The following is a 24,569-nucleotide window of genomic DNA, read 5'->3' on the forward strand; positions in this document are numbered from 1 at the left end:
TTAATAGCTAGTAGGGGGCTTAGATTAGGTGTAATTAGTTTAAAATTATTGTAATATTTTATTATTCTTGCTAATTTAGTGTTTGTTTGTTTTTTTGTACTTTTCTGATGGATGGAAGACCTCTTCTTGCCCCGCTTGGATGAAGACTTCTGCCGGTCTGGATGTCCTCTTCTGCCCCATCGGATGAAGACTTCGGCCCGGCTGGGTGAACACGACTCAAGGTAGGGAGATCTTCAGGGGGGTAGTGTTAGGTTTATTTAAGGGGGGTTTGGGTTAGAGTAGGGGTATGTGGGTGGTGGGTTGTAATGTGGGGGGGGGTATTGTGTTTTTTTTTACAGGCAAAAGAGCTGTTTTCTTTGGGGCATGCCCCGCAAAAGGCCCTGTTCAGGGCTGGTAAGGTAATAGAGCTGTTAACTTTTTTAATTTAGTATAGGGTAGGGCATTTTTTTTTATTTTGGGGGGCTTTGTTATTTTATTAGGGGGCTTAGATTAGGTGTAATTAGTTTAAAATTCTTGTAATTTTTTTAATTTTTTGTAATTTAGTGGGGGGGGGGGTTGTACTTTAGTTTAGTTTTTTTAATTGTATTTAATTGTAGGTACTTGTAGTTAATTTATTTAATGATAGTGTAGTGTTAGGTTTAATTGTAACTTAGGTTAGGATTTATTTTACAGGTAATTTTGTAATTATTTTAACTAGGTAGCTATTAAATAGTCAATATCTATTTAATAGCTATTGAACCTAGTTAAAATAAATACAAAGTTGCCTGTACAATAAATATAAATGCTAAAATAGCTACAATGTAACTATTAGTTATATTGCAGCTATATTAGGGTTTATTTTACAGGTAAGTCTTTAGTTTTATATAGGATTCATTTATTTAGTTAATTTAATGATAGTGTAGTGTTAGGTGTAATTGTAACTTAGGTTATGATTTATTTTACAGGTAAATTTGTATTTATTTTAGCTAGGTAGTTATTAAATAGTTATTAACTATTTAATAGCTATTGTACCTAGTTAAAATAAATACAAAGTTGCCTGTAAAATAAATATAAATCCTAAAATAGCTACAATGTAACTATTAGTTATATTGAAGCTATATTAATAGCTAGTCGGGGGCTTAGATTAGGTGTAATTAGTTTAAAATTATTGTAATATTTTATTATTTTTGGTAATTTAGTGTTTGTTTGCATTTTGGTACTTGTATGATGGATGGAAGACCTCTTCTTGCCCCGCTTGGATGAAGACTTCTGCCGGTCTGGATGTCCTCTTCTGCCCCATCGGATGAAGACTTCGGCCCGGCTGGGTGAACACGACTCAAGGTAGGGAGATCTTCAGGGGGGTAGTGTTAGGTTTATTTAAGGGGGGTTTGGGTTAGAGTAGGGGTATGTGGGTGGTGGGTTGTAATGTGGGGGGGGGGGGTTGTGTTTTTTTTTTACAGGCAAAAGAGCTGTTTTCTTTGGGGCATGCCCCGCAAAGGGCCCTGTTCAGAGCTGGTAAGGTAATAGAGCTGTTAACTTTTGTAATTTAGTATAGGGTAGGGCATTTTTTTTATTTTGGGGGGCTTTGTTATTTTATTAGGGGGCTTAGATTAGGTGTAATTAGTTTAAAATTCTTGTAATATTTTTTTATTTTTTGTAATTTAGTGTTTGTTTTTTTTTGTAATTTAGTGGGGGGTTTTTGTACTTTAGTTTATTTAATTGTAGATAATTGTAGGTACTTGTAGTTAATTTATTTAATGACAGTGTAGTGTTAGGTTTAATTGTAACTGAGGTTAGGATTTATTTTACAGGTAATTTTGTAATTATTTTAACTAGATAGCTATTAATTAGTCAATAACTATTTAATAGCTTTTGTACCTAGTTAAAATAAATACAAAGTTGCCTGTAAAATAAATATAAATGCTAAAATAGCTACAATGTAACTATTAGTTATATTGCAGCTATCTTAGGGTTTATTTTACAGGTAAGTATTTTGTTTTAAATATGATTCATTTATTTAGTTAATTTAATGATAGTGTAGTGTTAGGTGTAATTGTAACTTAGGTTAGGATTTATTTTACAGGTAAATTTGTATTTATTTTAGCTAGGTGGTTATTAAATAGTTATTAACTATTTAATAACTATTGTACCTAGTTAAAATAAATACAAAGTTGCCTGTAAAATAAAAATAAATCCTAAAATAGCTACAATGTAACTATTAGTTATATTGCAGCTATATTAGGGTTTATTTTACATGTAAGTCTTTAGTTTTAAATAGGATTCATTTATTTAACTATAGTAAACTTATTTCGTTTTATTTAAATTATATTTAAGTTAGGGGGTGTTAGTGTTAGGGTTAGACTTAGGTTTAGGGGTTAATAACCTTATTATAGTAGCGGCGACGTTGGGGGCGGGAGATTAGGGGTTAATAATTGTAGGTAGGTGGCGGCGATGTTAGGGAGGGCAGATTAGGGGTTAATAAAATGTATTATAGTGTTTGCGAGGCGGGAGTGCGGCGGTTTAGGGGTTAATACATTTATTATAGTGGCGGCGATTTGCGGTCGGCAGATTAGGGGTTAATACTTGTAGTTAGATTGTGGCGACGTTGGGGGGAGGCAGATTAGGGGTTAATAACTATAATGTAGGGGTCGGCGGTGTTAGGGACACCAGATTAGGGGTTAATAGCTATAATGTAGGCGGCGATATCGGGTCGGCAGATTAGGGGTTAATACTTGTAGTTAGATTGCGGCGACGTTGGGGGGGGGCAGATTAGGGGTTAATAACTATAATGTAGGGGTCGGCGGTGTTAGGGACAGCAGATTAGGGGTTAATAGCTATAATGTAGGCGGCGATATCGGGTCGGCAGATTAGGGGTTAATACTTGTAGTTAGATTGCGGCGACGTTGGGGGAGGCAGATTAGGGGTTAATAACTATAATGTAGGGGTCGCGGTGTTAGGGACAGCAGATTAGGGGTTAATAGTTATAATGTAGGTGGCGGCGATATCGGGTCGGCAGATTAGGGGTTAATACTTGTAGTTAGATTGCGGCGACGTTGGGGGGGGCAGATTAGGGGTTAATAACTATAATGTAGGGGTTGGCGGTGTTAGGGACAGCAGATTAGGGGTTAATAGCTATAATGTAGGTTGCGGCGATATCCGATCGGCAGATTAGGGGTTAAATAATGTTATTATAGGGTTTGCGATGTGGGGGGGCCTCGGTTTAGTGGTTCATAGGTAGTTTATGGGTGTTAGTGACTTAGTGTACTAAATGGGTGTTAGTGTACTAAAAACATACCGAATTTCGGAACGGAATAGAACCGAATTCCGCCGAATCCGAATAAATCCGAAACGAATTTATTCGGATCCGAATAAATCCGAAACAAATTTATTCAAATTTTGCCGAATCCGATTCGATCCGAAACGAAATTCGAAAAGTCCGAATCGATCCGAACCGAAAACGAACCGAATTTTTTAGCCGTGCACATGTCTATTATATATATATGTATATTTTTTAAAATGTCTCTTTAAAAGGAGACTGTATAAAAGGGAATTGTACAATTTAAATTACCAGCCACTATAATACTTGGCATTAAGGTTGTGCATACTTAAAATGTAAGGCATGACTGAGACATACAACAATTGGGAAATAACTTTAATTGTTTCTGACATTGTATTATCTACATCAGTACTGATATAATTGGCTGTAGAAACTTACTAAATACTGTCTCTTTCCTAAATATAAAGACAGAGCAAGGAGATAATTCCTCTGGTTCTGGTTGACATGGCCATAGGCACTAGTCATGGTTTTTGTTTTTGTTCTTATTTTTGGCTCCTTTTTTTTTTACCTGTTTTTGAGCACCCTAAAATACTATGATTCACTTAGATATCAAACACACATTTAAACACATATAATACAATTTAATTTTGGCAATACACAAGTTAGAACATTGTTCTTACTTTTTCTAACAATCCACATTTATTTAAAAAATAAATAAATAAATCACTTTTTCCAAATGGAAAAATATATGGCACCTGTAAAAGGCAACTCACCAGCCATGGCACCAAAAACCAGAGAGAAAAAAAAATACCAAATCAGCCGAGATAAATTTAGAACAACTTCAAGAACAAGCTGATATAAATTTTACTAATGCAGGGATAGCGGATATAGTGGTACAAATAACAAACGCTATCTCACCTCAATTAGAGTCCCTTAAATTAGAGATCAAATAAGAGATTAGCACACTGACAAAAGAAATCAGACAATTCGCCTCAAGGATAAATGAAGTAGAAGTAAGGGTCTCTGACTTGGAAGATAGGATTAGTCATCTTGAACACACTGACTCACAACATAGTAAAGCCACACTTAATTTTCAAGCAAGACTGGAAGACCTGGAGGACCGCTCCAGGCGAAATAACATAAGAATTATTGGGGTACCAGAAACCATAGAATATCAAAATCTAATGTATTTCATCACAGATACCCTTCCAAACTTACTCAATATAACAACACCTACACATCCTAGAGGATTCATAGAATAGGCCCTATATGAAAAAATTCTGATGGAACAATCAGATCAAGACCAATTATAGCTAGGTTCCTGAATTTTCAGGATAAAGTAAATTACCTTAGTAGCTATAGGAGGAACATTCCCTTAATGATGCAGCAGGAAAAGATCTTTCTATTCCAGGATTTCTCGGCAGAAACTTCTGCCAAGAGGAGGGAAATGTCCCCCTATTGCTCCAGGCTAATTGAAGCTAAAATTAATGTCAGACTAGTATATCCAGCAAAATTAATTATAACTAAAAATGGAGACATAATAACTCTAAAAAATGTGCAAGAAGCACAAGATTTTTGTAAAAATATGAGATTAGACTAAATCTATAATGTCCTTCCCTTTTTCTTTTTATCCTGTTTATGCACCTATGTGAAGTTGGCACCCCATGTTTGTAAAAACTGAATTAAAATATACCATTCGTTTGTGCTGGGTTTGTGCTGATTTGTACCGCAAAATGAACGTTTGTGCTGGTTTGGTTTAGGAAATATTGCACATTATTTTTTTATGAAACCCCGCCTACTTTGCACCCCATGTTATTCAATTTTAAAAACAAATATACCATTTGTTTGTGCTGCATTTATGCTGATTTGTGCCGCAAAAATGAAAGTTTGTGCCGGTTTGGTTTCGGAGATATAGCGCATTATATTTGCTGACACTCCGCCCACTTTGCACCCCATGTTAGGCAATTTTAAAAACAAATATACCATTTGTTTGTGCTGCATTTGTGCTGATTTGTGCTGCAAAAACGAACGTTTGTGCTGGTTTGGTTTCGGAGATATAGCGCATTATTTTTTATGAAACCTCGCCCACTTTGCAACCCATGTTATTCAATTTTAAAAACAAATATACCATTTGTTTGTGCTGCGTTTGTGCTGATTTGTGCCGCAAAAATGAACGTTTTGGAGATTTTGCTCAATATTTTTTGTGAAACCCCGCCCACTTTGCACCCCATGTTATGCTATTTTTTATTTTTTTTTAAATTGTGTTTTATTGAGGTTTTAAAATTAATAAAGAACAACAAGGTTATATTCCAGTTATAGACATATACATTTATCAAAATATAAACAATATTGTCAATGAAATCAGACATTTGGGTCCACTTAAGATTCTACGGACATACGCACGCGTATTAATGAGAATAGAAAACCTAAACCATCAGTGACTAACCTCTTATTTTAAATAGAGTTGAAACAAATTCCCACATCAAAAACCGGTCACTCTTGGACCAGCAACAAAGATAGTACAACTATTCGGGAATATTATCGTCAGAGTCAAAAAGGTGGGGGAAATATATGTGAAGAAGCATATGCTTATAAAGCAGCGTTAAGGGGTCCTAATCAGATTGAGCTCGCATTCTATTGGCTGTTCCGATCAGCCAATAGAATGCGAGCTCAATCTGATTGGCTGATTGAATCAGCCAATCGGATTGAACTTGATTCTGATTGGCTGATTCCATCAGCCAATCAGAATTTTCCTACCTTAATTCCGATTGGCTGATAGAATCCTATCAGCCAATCGGAATTCGAGGGACGCCATCTTGGATGACGTCCCTTAAAGGAACCGTCATTCGTCGGGAAGTCGTCTGAAGAAGAAGATGGGTCCGCGGTGGAGGTCTTCAAGATAGAGCCGGTCCTCATCGGATGAAGATAGAAGATGCCGCTTGGATCAAGATGGTTGCCGGTCCGGATCACCTCTTCTTCCCGGATAGGATGAAGACTTTGGAGCCTCTTCTGGACCTCTTCAGCCGCCGGATGATGGATGTCTAGCCCCCGCTTGGCCTTGGATGAAGATTTTGGAGCCAGGACGGATCGGTGTGATACCCGGCGAGGTGAAGACAAGGTAGGAAGATCTTCAGGGGCTTAGTGTTAGGCTTATTTAAGGGGGGTTTGGGTTAGATTAGGGGTATGTGGGTGGTGGGTTGTAATGTTGGGGGGTATTGTATGTTTTTTTTTACAGGCAAAAGAGCTGACTTCTTTGGGGCATGCCCCGCAAAGGGCCCTGTTTAGGGCTGGTAAGGTAAAAGAGCTTTGAACTTTTGTAATTTAGAATAGGGTAGGGCATTTTTTTATTTTGGGGGGCTTTGTTATTTTATTAGGGGGCTTAGAGTAGGTGTAATTAGTTTAAAATTGTTGTAATTTTTTTCTAATGTTGTAAATATTTTTTTATTTTTTGTAACTTAGTTCTTTTTTATTTTTTGTACTTTAGTTAGTTTATTTAATTGTATTTATTTGTAGGAATTGTATTTAATTTATTTATTGCTAGTGTAGTGTTAGGTTTAATTGTAGATAATTGTAGGTAGTTTATTTAATTAATTTATTGATAGTGTAGTGTTAGGTTTAATTGTAACTTAGGTTAGGATTTATTTTACAGGTAATTTTGTAATTATTTTAACTATTTTAGCTATTAAATAGTTCTTAACTATTTAATAGCTATTGTACCTGGTTAAAATAAATACAAAGTTACCTGTAAAATAAATATAAATCCTAAAATAGCTATAATATAATTATAATTTATGTTGTAGCTATATTAGGGTTTATTTTACAGGTAAGTATTTAGATTTAAATAGGAATAATTTATTTAATAAGAGTTAATTTATTTCGTTAGAATAAAATTATATTTAACTTAGGGGGGTGTTAGGGTTAGGGTTAAAATTAGCTTTAGGGGTTAAAACATTTATTAGAGTAGCGGTGAGCTCCGATCGCCAGATTAGGGGTTAATACTTGAAGTTAGGTGTCGGCAATGTTAGGGAGGGCAGATTAGGGGTTAATAATATTTATTATAGGGTTATTGAGGCGGGAGTGAGGTGGATTAGGAGTTAATAATTTTATTATAGTAGCGGTGCGGTCTGCTCGGCAGATTAGGGGTTAATAAGTGTAGGCAGGTGGAGGCGACATTGAAGGGGGCAGATTAGGGGTTAATAAATATAATATAGGGGTCGGCGGTGTTAGGGGCAGCAGATTAGGGGTACATAGCTATAATCTAGCTGGCGGCGGCGTGCGGACGGCAGATTAGGGGTTAATAAGTGTAGGTAGCTGGCGGCGATGTTATGGGGGCAGATTAGGGGTTAATAAATATAATATAGGGGTCGGCGGTGTTAGGGGCAGCAGATTAGGGGTACATAGGGATAACGTAGTTGGCGGCAGTGTACGGAGCGGAAGATTAGGGGTTAAATTTTTTTTATAGAGTGGCGGCGATGTGGGGGGGCCTCGGTTTAGGGGTACATAGGTAGTTTATGGGTGTTAGTGTACTTTAGAGCACAGTAGTTAAGAGCTTTATAAACCGGCGTTAGCCCAGAAAGCTCTTAACTACTGACTTTTTTCTGCGGCTGGAGTTTTGTAGTTATAATTCTAACGCTCACTTCAGCCACGACTCTAAATACCGGAGTTAGAAAGATCCCATTGAAAAGATAGGATACGCAATTGACGTAAGGGGATCTGCGGTATGGAAAAGTCGCGGCTGGAAAGTGAGCGTTAGACCCTTTCCTGACTGACTCCAAATACCGGCGGTAGCCTAAAACCAGCGTTAGGAGCCTCTAACGCTGGTTTTGACGGCTACCGCCAAACTCTAAATCTAGGCCAATGTGTGTAATACAAATAAAACATCAAATTTTCCAGTTTCCATTTTCAAATTATTCCTTAGTAAACAGATAGTATTAGAGTATCAAGGAATCATAGATCTCTACATGTCCAGCGAGGCTCTATGGCCTGTCAATTAAAATCAGCAGTGTTCAATTGTCAGAAGAGGAAAAGAAAAGAAAAAAGAAAGAAAACAACATCAAATAAAGAGTCGATCACATCCAATTATTCTGGATTGCTTTACAAATGCATCTGACATGTGCAGAGCAGTAGGAATAAACATTAGTTTTCAGTGTGTCACGGTGTCACGGCTCGTCATGTCCGAGCTAGTAGGCAGCTTCTTGTGTCCCCCACTTAGCTATGTGTAGAGCATGATCTGCATCTTTCTCGCTAGGTGTATGAAGACCTCCTGTGTTAAACAGTTATGTCGCCCTCATCTATTATTACAGTCCATTTAGTAATATCACTGAGGAATACTATTGCTTTCTTTCCACAGTTGTATCATAAGTTCATGTACGTCTGCGGTCCCCTGTTGAAGATGGTGGTATCTTTCTAATTGCAGGAGAGTGTCAACTTGTTGGCTCCACTCCGATACCGTTGGGATAGTGCGCGATTTCCAATATTTGGGAATCATCATTTTAGCGCTGTTCAGCATAATCAACAGTAGCGCCCTGCTTTGTTTGCTCTCTAAATTGGGTAGTGATAAGTACAATAATGTTTTAGGGCTATTCTGTAGTGCCTTCCCTATTGTGCATTCTATTTGGGTTAGTACATTCACCCAGTATGTGTCTAATTTGGGGCATTGCCACCAAATGTGTGTCAGTGTTCCCTCCTCTCCACAGTCTCTCCAGCACTTCCCTGAAGCTGTCTTGTAGATTTTATGTAGCTTGTGGGGCATAAGGTACCACCTTGACAAAAACTTATAACTTGCTTCCTGTACTCTTACCGAGATTGAAGCTCTTTTAGTGACTTGGAACGCAGCGTGCCAGTCTTTGATATCTATCTCCATTTGTAATTCTTTTTCCCATGTCTTGGTGTATGTCGGGAGCGTGTTTGACTCCTCCAGCACTAGAAGTCTGTATGTTAGTGCAATAGTGTGTGTTAATGGGGAGTCTCGCAGACACAGGCCTTCAAATGCTGTCACCTGTCTCGTTAGTGTATATTTGTGGCGGTGAGTCGCAAGATAGTGAGTGATCTGGGAGTGTGCCAACCAATTCATGTGTGCACCTATTGTTGTCTCCCTCAGGTCTGTCAATGGCATTAGCTTGTTTCCCTCTAAGAGAGATAGTAACGTAAGGTCTTTGAAGGGGATCATAAGCTCTGTCTCTTTTCCTCTGTAGTTCCAAGGGAGGTCATTATTCTGGTATATGGGGGTCAATGGTGCATCTATGGATGAGATATTCAAGGTTGTGTGTATGATTTTGTCCCATTGGGTGTAAAAGTCTGAGAACAGGGGGTACGCGGTAGTGGCTTTGTGTCTATACCTCTCCAAGACCCACGCCTGCAGACCGGCATTCCTTGTGTCAAGTATGTCACAGTCTAGTTGTACCCACACCTTATTAGGGTCATTGTGGCACCAATCTATCAGTCTCTGCAATGTGATGGCCTGTTTGTAGGTATTTATGTTGGGGATCCCAAGCCCCCCTCTGTCTCTGGGAAGGTATAATGTTTTCCTCACTATCCGCGGCTTGACGCCCCCCCAGATGTATTGCTCTATGAGGTTTTGTATCTTATGTAGAAAGCCTATCGGCAAAGGTATAGGAGTAGTCTGTAATAGGTATAGCAATCTGGGGAGCATGTTCATTTTAATAACATGAATTCTGCCTATCCATGATATCCATTTTTTTCCCCAGCTAGACAGATCTGTGATTAGTGTGGATTCCAACTTTTTGTAGTTAGCCTGAAAAAGTATTGTCGGGTCTGGGGACATGTAGATTCCCAGGTATTTCATTTTTTTCTGTTGTGTTCTAAGTGGGCAGTCTTGCAACATGTGTGGTAGGTTGTCAGAGTTATACGTGACATTAAGTACTTCAGATTTGGTTATGTTGAGGTGGAAGTTAGAAACCTGTCCATATTCCCTGAAGGTGGCAAGGGCCCCGGGCAGCGAAGTCCCAACATTTGTCATAGTAAGCAGCACATCGTCTGCATACAACGCTAACTTATGCACTGTAGCCTTTATCGGTATGCCTGAAATCTGCGTGTTGTCTCTTATTTTTTGAGCCAAAACCTCTATGGTAATAGCAAAGAGGATTGGTGAGAGGGGGCACCCCTGCCTTGTACCGTTCTGAATAATGAATTAATCTGATAAAAGGCCGTTAACCTTAACCCGGGCCGTCGGGTGCCTGTATAGGGTGAAAATCTGGGCTATAAAATTGTCACTAAATTTCATCTTATGCAGGACCATTTTTAAGAAATGCCAATGAACCCTGTCAAAGGCTTTCTCTGCATCTGTGGATACTAGAATTGCAGGAATGCTTTGTTGTTGGGCATAGGCCATCAGTTGTAATACTTTTAAGTTGTTGTCCCTCGCCTCCCTCCCAGGGACAAAACCCACTTGATTGGGGTGTATTAATTGTGGTAAGTACCTATTGATTCTTACGGCTAAGATCTTGGCAAAGATCTTGATGTCCGAGTTCAGGAGGGAGATGGGGCGAAAGTTTTCTGGCTTGTTTGGACATTTGCCTTGCTTGGGTAGTACCGTAATAGTAGCTTCTAACATTTGCTCAGGAAAGCCCCCCTCTGTCAGTAATGAATTAAATAGGTTTGCCAGGGGCGCCCGTAGATGGTGAATAAAGGTTTTATAATAACCAATGCCCAACCCATCCGGCCCGAGGCTCTTGCCACTCGCCATGGACTTGATGGCTGCTGTAATTTCGTCACATGTGATCGGTGAGTCCAGTGCTTCAATGTCCTCAGCACGTAATGTGCGCAAAGTCACCCCCTCTAAATAGTTGTCTATGTCTCGCTGTCCACAGTCATTCCGTAGATTGTATAAATTCTCATAGTACTGTCGAAATATCTCCGCTATCTTGGTGCTGTCTCTGTACACATCCCCTGATGCGTCCGAAAGTGTATGTACATGTGTGTTTAGCTGTTGGCGTTTCAGCGCCTTAGCCAGGGACGAGCCCGACTTGTTATTTATGTCAAAGTATTTTTGCCTCAGTATTGAGGCTTTGTGCTGGTATTCCCTAATATAGTGGTCGTTTATGGCATGCCTTGCTTTAGTGAGATTCTGTAAGAGTGTCGGAGACGCTGGGTCATATTTATGTTGTGTTTCCCAGTATCGTATCTGTGAGAGTGTTGAATTTACAAACTGTCTGTCAGATTTAACTTTCCTCGCTTTGTGTTTAATAAGTTCTCCTCGCACCACGCAATTGTGTGCCTCCCACGTTGTGGACAGAGATGTATCCGTTGAGGGATTTTCCTTAAAATAGTGCCCCAATGTCTCGTCTATATCAGATTTAACTAACGGGTTAGATAAGTCAGAATCGTCCATTCTACACAGGGGGGAGTGCGGCGGTATGTCCGGCCAAGTAATCGAGCAAGTCACCGGTGCATGATCAGACCAAGTTATTGGCAGGATGGATGCATTCTCTACCATAGATAGTCCTATCTGGTCTGTAATGATATAGTCGATCCTAGTGTAAACTCGATGTGGGTGCGAGTAAAATGTAAAGTTGGAGGCATTTGAGTTTTCGGATCTCCATATATCATGGAGCCTCAGAGTGTGTAATTGGGTATTCACAGATTTGATTACTTTCAGTGGTATACTCGTCCGTCCTGTGGAGTTGTCTCGTTTAGGGTTTAAGGGTAAGTTGAAGTCGCCCCCCATGAATACTACCCCTTTCATGTGTTCCAATAATAATTGGGTCACTTGTTTAAAAGTTGTATGCTGGCCTTGGTTAGGTAAGTATACATTCACTAACGTGACATATGTGTTGAACAGTAGGCCTACGACTATTATGTATGAACCATTAGTGTCTTTAATAACATGCTTGGGTTGGAAGTGGATAGAATTCTTTAAAAAAATGCCCACTCCCCCCCTCTTAGAGGGTTCCGAAGCCAGAAAGCAGGTTCTGTATCCGTTGTTTATGAGCTTAGGTTCCCTACCTTTCTTAAAGTGGGTTTCCTGCACAAAAAGTAATTCTCCTGAAGCTTTGTGTAGTTGTCTAAATGCAATCGAAAGTTTTTCGGGACTATTAAGCGTATCCTATCTTTTTAATGAAATTTTCCTAACGCTGGTATTACAAGTCTTGGAAGAAGTGATTGGTACAGCCTCTACCTCCAAGACTCCTACCGCATATAAAAGTCAGTAGTTAAGAGTTTTATGGACTAACGCCGGAACATAAAGCTCTTAACTAAAGTGCTACAAAGTACACTAACACCCATAAACTACCTATTAACCCCTAAACCAAGGCCCCCCCACATTGCAAACACTAAAATAAAATTTTTTAACCCCTAATCTGCCGACCGGACAAAGTTGCCTGTAAAATAAATATAAATCCTAAAATAGCTACAATGTAACTATTAGTTATATTGTAGCTATATTAGGGTTTATTTTATAGGTAAGTATTTAGTTTTAAATAGGATCAATTTATTTAATTATATAAATTTTATTTAGATTTATTTAAAATAGATTTAAGTTAGGGAGTGTTAGGGTTAGACTTAGGTTTAGGGGTTAATACATTTAATATAGTAGCGGCGACGTTGGGGGCGGCAGATTAGGGGTTAATAATTGTAGGTAGGTGGCGGCGACATTGGGGGCGGCAGATTAGGGGTTAATAAATATAATATAGGTGTTGGCGATGTTAGGGGCAGCAGATTAGGGGTTCATAGGGATAATGTAGGTCTCGGCGGTGTCCGGAGCGGCAGATTATGGGTTAATAGTATAATGCAGGTGTTGACGATGTTGGGGGCGGCAGATTAGAGGTTAGTAAGTGTTTAGACTCGGGGTTCATGTTAGGGTGTTAGGTGTAGACATTAAAAGTATTTTCCCATAGGAAACAATGGGGCTGCGTTAGGAGTTGAACGCTGCTTTTTTGCCAAATCAGCCCGTATCCTATGGGGAAATCATGCACGAGCACGTTTTGCCAGCTTACTGCTACCGTAAGCAACGCTGGTATTACAGGTAGAAGTGGCGCTAAATTTGCTCAATGCTCACTTTTCTGAGGCTAATGCAGCCATTCAGAAAACGTGTAATACCAGTGTTGTTTAAAGTGTGCGCTGGAAAAAAAAGGCTCGTTAGCAACGCAAGTTTTTACCGACAAAACTTGTAATCTAGCCGTTAGTTTGTTAATATTAGTATCTTATTAACCCCTAATCTGCCCCCCCAACGTCGCAGCCACCTACCTACACTTATTAACCCCTAATCTGCCGACTAGACATCACCACAACTATAATAAATGTATTAACCCCTAAACCGCCGCACTCCTGCCTCGCAAACACTATAATAAATTTTATTAACCCCTAATCTGCTGTCCCTAACATAGCCACCACCTACCTACAATTATTAACCCCTAATCTCCCGCCCCCAACATCGCCACTACTATAATAAAGTTATTAACCCCAAAACCTAAGTCTGACCCTAACCCTAACACCCTACTAAGTTAAATAAAATTTAAATAAATCTAAATAAAATTACTATAATTAAATAAATTAATCCTATTTAAAACTAAATACTTACCTATAAAATAAACCCTAATATAGCTACAATATAACTAATAGTTACATTGTAGCTATTTTAGGATTTATATTTATTTTACAGGCAACTTTGTATTTATTTTAACCAGGTACAATAGCTATTAAATAGTTAATGACTATTTAATAGCTACCTAGTTAAAATAATGATAAAATTACCTGTAAAATAAATCCTAACCTAAGTTACAAATACACCTAACACTACACTATCAATAAATTAATGAAATAAATTAACTAAAATTATCTAAAATAAAATACAATTAAATAAACTAAACTATATTACAAAAAAAACAAACACTAAATTACAAAAAATATAAAAATATTACGAGAAGTTTAATCTAATTACACCTAATCTAAGCCCCCTAATAAAATAAAAAAGCCCCCCAAAATAAAAAATTCCCTACCCTATTCTAAAATACAGTAATCAGCTCTTTTACCAGCCCTTAAAAGGGCTATTTGCGGGGCATTGCCCCAAAGTAATCAGCTCTTTTACCTGTAAAAAAAAAAAAATTAAATCAACCAATCAGATTTTTCCTACCTTAATGCCGATTGGCTGATAGAATCCTATCAGCCAATCGGAATTCGAGGGACGCCATCTTGGATGACATAATTTAAAGGAACCTACATTCTGCGTTACGACTTCGATTGAAGAGGATGGCTCCGCGTCGGCTGGATAGAACATGGCTCCGCTCCGGAAGGATGAAGATAGAAGATGCTGCCTGGATGAAGATGTCTGCAGGTCCGGATGTCCTCTTCTGCCCCATTGGTGCCCGGCTGGGTGAACACGGCTCAAGGTAGGGTGATCTTCAATGGGGTAGTGTTAGGTTTTTTTAAGGGGGGATCGGGTGGGTTTGAGAATAGGGATGTGTAGGTGGTGGGTTGTAATGTTGGGGGGGTATTGTATTTCTTTTTTTTACAGGTAAAAGAGATGATTACTTTGGGGCAATACCCCGCAAAAATCCCTTTAAGGGCTGGTAAAAGAGCTGATTACTTTGTAATTTAGTTTAGGATAGGGAATTTTATTATTTTGGGGGGCTTTTTTATTTTATTAGGGGGCTTAGATTAGGTGTAATTAGATTAAACTTCTAGTAATATTTTTATATTTTTTGTAATTTAGTGGGGTTTTTTTGTAATATGGTTTATTTTATTTAATTGTATATTATTTTAGATAATTGTAGTTAATTTATTTAATTAATTTATTGATAGTGTAGTGTTAGGTGTATTTGTAACTTAGGTTAGGATTTATTTTACAGCTAATTTTGTAATTATTTTAACTAGGTAGCTATTAAATAGTTATTAACTATTTAATAGCTATTGTACCTAGTTAAAATAAATACAAAGTTGCCTGTAAAATAAATATAAATCCTAAAATAGCTACAATGTAACTATTAGTTATATTGTAGCTATATTAGGGTTTATTTTATAGGTAAGTATTTAGTTTTAAATAGGATCAATTTATTTAATTATATAAATTTTATTTAGATTTATTTAAAATAGATTTAAGTTAGGGAGTGTTAGGGTTAGCGTTAGACTTAGGTTTAGGGGTTAATACATTAAATATAGTAGCGGCGACGTTGGGGGCGGCAGATTAGGGGTTAATAATTGTAGGTAGGTGGCGGCGACATTGGGGGCGGCAGATTAGGGGTTAATAAATATAATATAGGTGTCGGCGATGTTAGGGGCAGCAGATTAGGGGTTCATAGGGATAATGTAGGTCTCGGCGGTGTCCGGAGCGGCAGATTTTGGGTTAATAGTATAATGCAGGTGTGGACGATGTTGGGGGCGGCAGATTAGAGGTTAATAAGTGTAAGATTAGGGGTGTTTAGACTCGGGTTCATGTTAGGGTGTTAGGTGTAGACATTAAAAGTATTTTCCCATAAGAAACAATGGGGCTGCGTTAGGAGCTGAACGCTGCTTTTTTGCAGGTGTTAGGTTTTTTTTTCAGCCGAATCAGCCCCATTGTATCCTATGGGGAAATCATGCACGAGCACGTTTTGCCAGCTTACTGCTACCGTAAGCAACGCTGGTATTACAGGTAGAAGTGGCGCTAAATTTGCTCAATGCTCACTTTTCTGAGGCTAATGCCGCCATTCAGAAAACGTGTAATACCAGTGTTGTTTAAAGTGTGCGCTGGAAAAAAAAGGCTCGTTAGCAACGCAAGTTTTTACCGACAAAACTTGTAATCTAGCCGTTAGTTTGTTAATATTAGTATCTGGACTATTTCCCATGTATAAACCTTGCATAGTAGAAATATGGAACATTAGGGAATGGTAAAATTACAATCAGAGAGTGAAAGAATATTCAGAAAATAAAAATAATGTTTTATATTTTTAACCAATATTAATTTAAATGAACTTTTAAAGGAAAATATGCTGCTACAGGGAGTGCAGAATTATTAGGCAAGTTTTATTTTTGAGGATTAATTTTATTATTGAACAACAACCATGTTCTCAATGAACCCAAAAAACTCATTAATATCAAAGCTGAATATTTTTGGAAGTAGTTTTTAGTTTGTTTTTAGTTTTAGCTATTTTAGGGGGATATCTGTGTGTGCAGGTGACTATTACTGTGCATAATTATTAGGCAACTTAACAAAAAACAAATATATACCCATTTCAATTATTTATTTTTACCAGTGAAACCAATATAACATCTCAACATTCACAAATATACATTTCTGACATTCAAAAACAAATCAGTGACCAATATAGCCACCTTTCTTTGCAAGGACACTCAAAAGCCTGCCATCCATGGATTCTGTCAGTGTTTTGATCTGTTCACCATCAACATTGCGTGCAGCAGCAACCACAGCCTCCCAGACACTGTTCAGAGAGGTGTACTGTTTTCCCTCCTTGTAAATCTCACATTTGATGATGGACCACAGGTTCTCAATGGGGTTCAGATCAGGTGAACAAGGAGGCCATGTCATTAGATTTTCTTCTTTTATACCCTTTCTTGCCAGCCACGCTGTGGAGTACTTGGACGCGTGTGATGGAGCATTGTCCTGCATGAAAATCATGTTTTTCTTGAAGGATGCAGACTTCTTCCTGTACCACTGCTTGAAGAAGGTGTCTTCCAGAAACTGGCAGTAGGACTGGGAGTTGAGCTTGACTCCATCCTCAACCCGAAAAGGCCCCACAAGCTCATCTTTGATGATACCAGCCCAAACCAGTACTCCACCTCCACCTTGCTGGCGTCTGAGCCGGACTGGAGCTCTCTGCCCTTTACCAATCCAGCCACGGGCCCATCCATCTGGCCCATCAAGACTCACTCTCATTTCATCAGTCCATAAAACCTTAGAAAAATCAGTCTTGAGATATTTCTTTGCCCAGTCTTGACGTTTCAGCTTGTGTGTCTTGTTCAGTGGTGGTCGTCTTTCAGCCTTTCTTACCTTGGCCATGTCTCTGAGTATTGCACACCTTGTGCTTTTGGGCACTCCAGTGATGTTGCAGCTCTGAAATATGGCCAAACTGGTGGCAAGTGGCCTTGGTTTTTCCACACGCTTCTTGCGACCCTGTTGACTATTTTGAATGAAACGCTTGATTGTTCGATGATCACAATTCAGAAGCTTTGCAATTTTAAGAGTGCTGCATCCCTCTGCAAGATATCTCACTATTTTTGACTTTTCTGAGCCTGTCAAGTCCTTCTTTTGACCCATTTTGCCAAAGGAAAGGAAGTTGCCTAATAATTATGCACACCTGATATAGGGTGTTGATGTCATTAGACCACACCCCTTCTCATTACAGAGATGCACATCACCTAATATGCATAAATGGTAGTAGGCTTTCGCGCCTATACAGCTTGGAGTAAGACAACATGCATAAAGAGGATGATGTGGTCAAAATACTCATTTGCCTAATAATTCTGCACTCCCTGTATGTCACAATATTAAAGTTTCATAATGATTTGGGGGAGAAGTTCCAAGGTTTCATTTACCGTCTGTTCACGAAGTGAACTCAGGCATTTTGGGAGGGGGGAAGGGGAGAGGGTATGATATACCAAGTTGGATGGAGAAAAAAAAAATTATTGCAGGTAATTAACCTCTACTGGGAACGAGTATAGTAGGGTCAAAACTAGGTAGAAGCTGAAAAGTATGCTTAATTCATATACAAAGATAGATAGTGCAACCAATTGTCATATACATAGAACAAGAAAACATTGGAATGAACCTCACACAATATATTATAGTAGAGAGATTAAATTTGCTGTCACCTTAAAACTGTGTAATCTTCCATTAACATATAAGCATTGTACTGTTGGCATTACGGTTTCTCAGCCCATTTCCTGTCATCCCTTTGGGGTTCCAATATAAATATAACTCACACAATGGTAATGTTTATCCTATCCCAGGTGGGCAGGGTAGATGATATTAAAAACATTCCGTATACACAATATAGGTGACACCCCCATTAAAAATAAAGGAACAATATATTCTACTCCCTTAGGATATGAAACAGATTTGAATGATGAATAAAGCCAGATACGTTAATGTAACAAACGGCACACAGAGCAGTAACTTAGAAAAATCTATTTAAAGGATGTCCCTGCTATCAGTTAGACTATCGGCAGTTAACTGGATAGATAGGAGAGATTGACATTAGTTTTAAGATTTATCCTACCCCAACCTTTTGTAAGAACTAGGAGTCAGTCTGCTTATGTAAGATAGTATGGAGTAGCCTTTGGAGAGACTGGGGTTTAAAAGTCAGAATTAAAGGGGAGCGCTCCTGATGTATCTCCATATCGGCATCTATGCTTGCTCCTCCAGTGAACCCGCCATCTGCAATAGCTAATGTGGAAGCAATGTCTCCAAGTTAAGTTATGTCTAGGCTAGTATGTTAGGTGAAAAGGTTACCAGGAAAGGCTTAAGTATGTTTAGGATGTAAGCTGACAGTTCCCCATAGAGGTAGCAGTGATAGTGTACAAGCAAACGGGTTTAGGGGCAACATCCAAGACATGAGTGGGTCTTAAACTGTACATAATCCTCGCAAGACTGCAGAGTATGGTGTAGGTTGCGCTATCTCGGCCGCTGACAGCACAACCGCCCTGAAAAACTCCTATCACCCCCCCCAGGAGTTAAATAATTGCTTTCTATTGTGTCTAAGGATGTTAAGATAAGATAAATCATTAGCTGAACTGGTTATATGAATTACCATGGATTCCCCCCTATGAACACTATGGCAAAACTGCTTGGTCATATGGGCCCTGGGAATTCAACATACATATTAGCATATCTTTTGTAGCTCTGCCGAACACAGAAAAAAAAAGTAATATTCTAATAAAGAGATTTAGAATATAGCAAGCAGACACATATGCAATCTCCAGTAGCACATACATATAAGGTCAATCTAAATAAACTTCCTGCAACATTAAAAACATTTGGTATATAGGCTGGCAATTTTATAAACTATGAGGATAAACTCAAAAACTCCTAACTTTTAGAACTGGATACTTGAAATAATAAAGCTTATGACATAGAACCCTAAGCTAATAAACACATCTAGATCTTGACTGTGTCCCCTTTCAGAACCAGTCAAAGGCATAGTAATTCAATGTCCCACATTCTGAGAGTGTAATATATATATGTTGTAGCGGTCATTAATGTGGGAAAAGTTGGCATAGGTTGACTATGATGACCGCCCGGTTAGTCTCTTACCCAATACCGGCTTTAGTATGGCCATATATGTCCAGTCCTGGATTGTGGCAGACCAGTCTCATTGACCATATTGTAAAGCCCACAGTTTGTTCCTTAGCTCGTTGCTGTTTGCTAGTACTGCGACTAGAGCTTCATTCCTCGTCAATGAATACTCATATCTGGTAGTTGCTTCTCCGATGAAGGACCGCGAGGCTGTGCTGGCTCCCTGCAATCCATGCTCTGCGTCTGTCACCTGCTTCATCACGGGAGTATTAGCCAACATCATCCAGGGATCCAAGCGCGATCCCCATTGTTCGCCCATCTCACAGTCCCCAACGTCGCAGACATGTTCCTCCGGACTCACCCGTGGCTCGACAGTAGGAAGTTGAGGGAATGTATGGCTTATTATTACGTGAGTAAGCTCTCTCCTTGCATCCTGTAGCGCTGTAACCACCCAACTACAAAGCTCCTCCATAGCGGCAAGTGTAGAGATCGTGGAGTTAGAAGGAGAGGTGGAAAACATAGCCGGTCTTCTAAAGTGTTTAAAAAAATCATGGTATATAGTATATCGAGGTGTTTGAGATTTTAGACTATAATATGCCACGTGGGCTGAAGGATGGCTGCCTCTTTATGGCTTCTGTACTAGATGACCTGCTAATAAAGTACCCAGCTCTGTTATCTCATCTTCTTTTGGGCTCCGACTGCTCAGCCAGTTAAGTTTCGTCCCCCTGAACTTCAGTGCACTTTTGGGCTGTGATTTTTTCCCAACGGAGTGGCCATTTAAGCTTATAAAGGTAGAATTTCTGCGGCACTGTAGTAATGTGCGACCATTCGGTTGTAGAGCTAGCTCCGCCCCCATGTTATGCTATTTTAAAAACAAATATTCCATTTGTTTGTGCTGCGTTTGTGCTGATTTTTGCCGCAAAAACTAACGTTTGTGCCAGTTTGGTTTCAGAGATATTGCGCATTATATTTGCTAAAACCCCGCCCACTTTGCACCTCATGTTATGCAATTTTAAAAACAAATATACCATTTGTTTGTGCTGCATTTGTGCTGATTTGTGCTGCAAAAACGAACGTTTGTTCCGGTTTGATTTCGGAGATATTACCCATTATATTTGCTTAAACTCCGCCCACTTTGCACCCCATGTTATGCAATTTAAAAAACAAAAATCCCATTTTGTTTGTGCTGATTTGTGCCACAAAAAGAAACGTTTTGTCGATTTGGTTTCGAAGATACTGCATATTATATGTTATCAATCCTGACTGACTTTACACTTTATGTTATTAAATGTTTCATACAACTATATTCATTTGTTCCCTGTTTGTGCTGAATTGGTGGATATTGCACATAATATTTTAGTTAATCTGTTTAGTTTTGCCTACTGAGATATTACACATATGTTAGGACATGTATCCTCAGTCTGCAACCAGTAATTAATTGTAAATAAAAATACACTATTGTGCTGGATAGAGACAATTTGTGGATGTTTTTTTAAGGGAAATATAGAACACCAGTGATTAAAGGGACATTATACTCTCATTTTTTCTATGCATAAATGTTTCGTAGATTATCTATTTATATAGCCTATAAAGTTGTTGTTTTTTTAAAAAAAAATTGATAGTTTTTGCTTATTCTTAAATAACATTGCTCTGATTTTGAAACTCCTAACCAAGCCCCAAAGTTTTAGGAGAATACCGAAGTATACCTACTCCAGCTTGCTTCTGTTTGTGTAAAGGGTCTTTCCATATGCAAAGGAAGGGGGGGTGTCTGATATTTCCCACTTGCAATGGGTGCTCCAGTAACCTTTTAAACAGAGCAAAACTGGAAGCTTCTAAGTAAGTTTTTAAATGGTTTTATACCGGATTTTTATATCAGTATCTGTGCATATTATTCTTTATAATAGTGTCTATTACATGCAGTTATATGAAAATTGGTGCATACTGTCCCTTTAACACTGCACCAGAAAGTAAAATGTAAGAGGGTTAATATTGCACCAGAGAGGTTAATGTGGCATTTACAGGGCCAGATTTGTAATGAGGCAGAGTAGGCATGTGCCTACAGGCGCCCTCCATAGAGGGAGCCGTGCCCGTGCATAATTGCTGCAACAACACCAGCAACAACAAGGAGGGTGCGCTCTATATAGAACACTATTCAGAGTGCACCTCCTTCTTTTCCATGACCGGCGGCTTCCGTGGGGGCATATAGGGACCTCGGTTTAGGCTGCCCATTAAAAAGCCTGTCCAGCACAGGCAGGCGTTTCATTGGGCAGCCTACACCGAGGTCTTCAACCCCATTAGGCCTAATAAACCTCCTTTAGCCAACTTAACATCTTTGTTGCCATATTAATCGCCTGTAATGTCATGTTAACCACAGACAGCCCAATATTAACTTGCTTAGAGTTAACAAACGCTTAATAGCACTCAGGCAAGTTTTCTTATATGTCACTTCTTTTTTAGTCGCTTTTTTTTTTTTAAACATTTAGGGGGGCATTACATCCCTGGCGATAGGGAAAAACATTGTCACACTACTTTTCTATGCTGTGCGGTAGTGTAGTTACGCAGCGCAACAGTCTAGTTTCAGCGTAACTAGACTGTTGCGCTGAGCAGCTACACTGCTGCACTGCATAGAAAACTGAAACAGGTTTTTTTCCAGTTGCCAGGGATGTAATCTCCCCCATATGTTTTTAAATATTTTTTTCTGGTGTGGAAGTCACATCTGTTCTTTTGTATACCCCAAAGTTTTATAATTCTATTTGTACATTTTTGTTGTTATAATTTTTGAATCAAAGAGTACATGTACACATAATGCGCAATATCTCCGAAATCAAACTGGAACAAACGTTTTTTGCAGCACAAACAAATGGTATATTTGTTTTTAAAATTGCATAACATGGGGTGCAAAGTGGGCGGGGGTTTCATGAAAAATAATGCGCTATATCTCCGAAACCAAACAGGCACAAACATTTGTTTTTGCAGCACAAATCAGCACAAACGCAGCACAAATAAATGGTATATTTGTTTTTAAAATTGCATAACATGGGGTGCAAAGTGGGCGGGGTTTCATAAAAAATAATGCGCTATATCTCCGAAACCAAAATGGCTCAAACGTTCATGTTTGCAGCACAAATCAGCACAAACGCAGCACAAACATATGGTATATTTGTTTTTAAAATTGCATAACATGGGGTGCAAAGTGGGCGGAGTTTCATCAAATAAAATGCTTAATATCTGCGAAACCAAACCGGCACAAACGTTCGTTTTTGCGGCACAAATCAGCACAAATGCAGCACAAACAAATTTGTTTTTAAAATTGCATAACATGGGGTGCAAAGTGGGCGGGATTTCATAAAAAAATAATGCGCAATATCTCCTAAACCAAAACGGCACAAACGTTCGTTTTTGCGGTACAAATCAGCACAAACGCAGCACAAACAAATGGTATATTTGTTTTTAAAATTGCATAACATGGGGTGCAAAGTGTGTGGAGTTTTAGCAAATATAATGCGCTATATCTCCAAAACCAAACCGGCACAAACGTTCATTTTTGCGGCACAAATCAGCACAAACGCAGCACAAACAAATGGTATATTTGTTTTAAAATTGCATAACATGGGGTGCAAAGTGGGCAGGGTTTCATAAAAAAATAATGCGCAATATCGCCTAAACCAAAACGGCACAAACATTCATTTTTGCGGCACAAAGCACAAACGCAGCACAAACGAATGGCATATTTTAATTCAGTGTTTACAAACATGGGGTGCCAACTTCACATAGGTTGTTTATGCTGATTTAAAAGAATGGAGCGTTACGATTTCAAATTAGTTTACACTGTTTTTGATTTCTCTTATTTGTGCGCTGTTTTGTTTTTTCCTTTTTTTGTGTTTTTATATAATTTGGCACACTATATTATTATTATATTATATGGGCTTGGAATACAGACATATGTGTGTGTTGTTCTGGAAGAATTTTTTTTTTTATGCAGGTTCTTAGTTTTTACTTTACATTAGACCATGTGTCTTCTGTTTTTGTGTATTACAGGGAGTGCAGAATTATTAGGCAAGTTGTATTTTTGAGGATTAATTTTATTTTTGAACAACAACCATGTTCTCAATGAACCCAAAAAACTCATTAATATCAAAGCTGAATAGTTTTGGAAGTAGTTTTTAGTTTTCTTTTAGTTATAGCTATTTTAGGGGGATATCTGTGTGTGCAGGTGACTATTACTGTGCATAATTATTAGGCAACTTAACAAAAAACAAATATATACCCATTTCAATTATTTATTTTTACCAGTGAAACCAATATAACATCTCAACATTCACAAATATACATTTCTGACATTCAAAAACAAAACAAAAACAAATCAGTGACCAATATAGCCACCTTTCTTTGCAAGGACACTCAAAAGCCTGCCATCCATGGATTCTGTCAGTGTTTTGATCTGTTCACCATCAACATTGCGTGCAGCAGCAACCACAGCCTCCCAGACACTGTTCAGAGAGGTGTACTGTTTTCCCTCCTTGTAAATCTCACATTTGATGATGGACCACAGGTTCTCAATGGGGTTCAGATCAGGTGAACAAGGAGGCCATGTCATTAGATTTTCTTCTTTTATACCCTTTCTTGCCAGCCACGCTGTGGAGTACTTGGACGCGTGTGATGGAGCATTGTCCTGCATGAAAATCATGTTTTTCTTGAAGGATGCAGACTTCTTCCTGTACCACTGCTTGAAGAAGGTGTCTTCCAGAAACTGGCAGTAGGCCTGGGAGTTGAGCTTGACTCCATCCTCAACCCGAAAAGGCCCCACAAGCTCATCTTTGATGATACCAGCCCAAACCAGTACTCCACCTCCACCTTGCTGGCGTCTGAGTCGGACTGGAGCTCTCTGCCCTTTACCAATCCAGCCACGGGCCCATCCATCTGGCCCATCAAGACTCACTCTCATTTCATCAGTCCATAAAACCTTAGAAAAATCAGTCTTGAGATATTTCTTGGCCCAGTCTTGACGTTTCAGCTTGTGTGTCTTGTTCAGTGGTGGTCGTCTTTCACCCTTTCTTACCTTGGCCATGTCTTTGAGTATTGCACACCTTGTGCTTTTGGGCACTCCAGTGAAATATGGCCAAACTG

Source organism: Bombina bombina, chromosome 6 (assembly GCF_027579735.1).
Source record: "Bombina bombina isolate aBomBom1 chromosome 6, aBomBom1.pri, whole genome shotgun sequence".
NCBI lineage: Eukaryota > Metazoa > Chordata > Amphibia > Anura > Bombinatoridae > Bombina > Bombina bombina.